Source organism: Lynx rufus, unplaced genomic scaffold, assembly GCF_022079265.1.
Source record: "Lynx rufus isolate CCGP_SWC_20201006 ecotype Redwood Valley unplaced genomic scaffold, mLynRuf1.p SCAF_2, whole genome shotgun sequence".
Classification (NCBI taxonomy): Eukaryota; Metazoa; Chordata; class Mammalia; order Carnivora; family Felidae; genus Lynx; species Lynx rufus.
In genome coordinates, this window is record NW_025814834.1 from 29,647,044 (window position 1) to 29,648,455 (window position 1,412).

Genomic DNA, 1,412 nt, shown 5'->3' on the forward strand with positions numbered 1-1,412 from the left:
TGTGTTATTGCATTAGCTAGAATCCAGTATGATGTTGAAAAGGAGTGGGGAGGGGTGCCTGGGTGGCTCAGTCGGTTAAGCGTCTGACTTTGGCTCAGGTCATGATCTCGTGGTTTGTGAGTTTGAGCCCCACGTCCGGCTCTGTGCTGACAGCTCAGAGCCTGGAGCCTGCTTCGGATTCTGTGTCTCCCCTTCTCTCTGCCCCTCCCCTGCTTGTGCTCTGTCTCTGTTTCTCAATAATAAATAAACATTAAAAAAAATTAAAAAGAAAAGAAAAGGAGAGGGGAGATCCTTGCCTTATAAGAACTTTTCTTAAACTGAAACTAGAAAAAGAGAGTGGATCCCTCTATGGGGTTATAAAGCTCAACAGTATCGTTTCTCATTGTACAGAAGTTGAAATTAATGCCCATTGGCCATGAGAAGCACTAAGAGGATCCTAATAAGGAGACCAAAAGAATTTTTTTTCCAAACCGAGGAACTTTTGAGAGTGAAACGGGTGTTAATATTTAAGCCAAAAGAGGACATGTAAGCCAAAAATGTCTTAGAAAAACTCATATGTATGGCCCCCCTAGTCCTTATTAATAAATAGACAATAATGAAAGAAAAGAACAATGACCATTCTTACACATTTACTTTTGTATGCAGTATTTGAATATTGCAGAGACTGGTTTTGAAAAAAATAATCTTCACTTTAATTGTTGTACTAAAGTTAATTAAATGATTTTTTATTTTTTCTGGTTACTGTAGGGAAACATTAAAAACAACATGGGGCGCCTGGGTGGCGCAGTCGGTTAAGCGTCCAACTTCAGCCAGGTCACGATCTCGCGGTCCGTGAGTTCAAGCCCCGCGTCAGGCTCTGGGCTGATGGCTCAGAGCCTGGAGCCTGTTTCCGATTCTGTGTCTCCCTCTCTCTCTGCCCCTCCCCCCTTTCATGCTCTGTCTCTCTCTGTCCCAAAAATAAATAAACGTTGAAAAAAAAAATTTTTTTTTAAATAAATAAATAAATAAATAAAAACAACAAAAATAGGGACACCTGAGTGGCTCAGTTGGTAGAGCATGTGACTCTCGATCTCGGGGTCATGAGTTCAAGCCTCATGTTGAGCACAGAGCTTACCTTAAAAAAAAATAGCAAAAAGATAGTATAATTAACATGGAGCTGTGATGCCCAGAATGTCCCTCAAAAAAGGTCTGTTGCCCTAGCTGATGGGACTTGTATCAGCAGACACTCTCAGATGTCAGCCCCTTTAGGGATTGCTTCAATGTCAAGAGAGTAATACCACTCCCAGGCATGCCTAAGATCACACCATTCCATGGGTGATCCACATTGAACTGGTTTAGGGAGAGATATAAAGGCCTGACCACTTCAAAAAAAAAAAAGAGGAAAGACTCAAATAAACAAAATCACTAATGAA

At 41.1% G+C, this 1,412-nt stretch overlaps 1 non-coding gene across 1 annotated transcript; it reads left to right on the forward strand.

Moving 5' to 3' along the window:
* The first annotated feature begins 1,031 nt into the window (after positions 1-1,031).
* On the forward strand, positions 1,032-1,104 carry TRNAE-CUC (transfer RNA glutamic acid (anticodon CUC)). The gene has a single exon. It is a non-coding gene; the product is annotated as a tRNA-Glu (tRNA).
* The last annotated feature ends 308 nt before the right edge of the window (positions 1,105-1,412 follow it).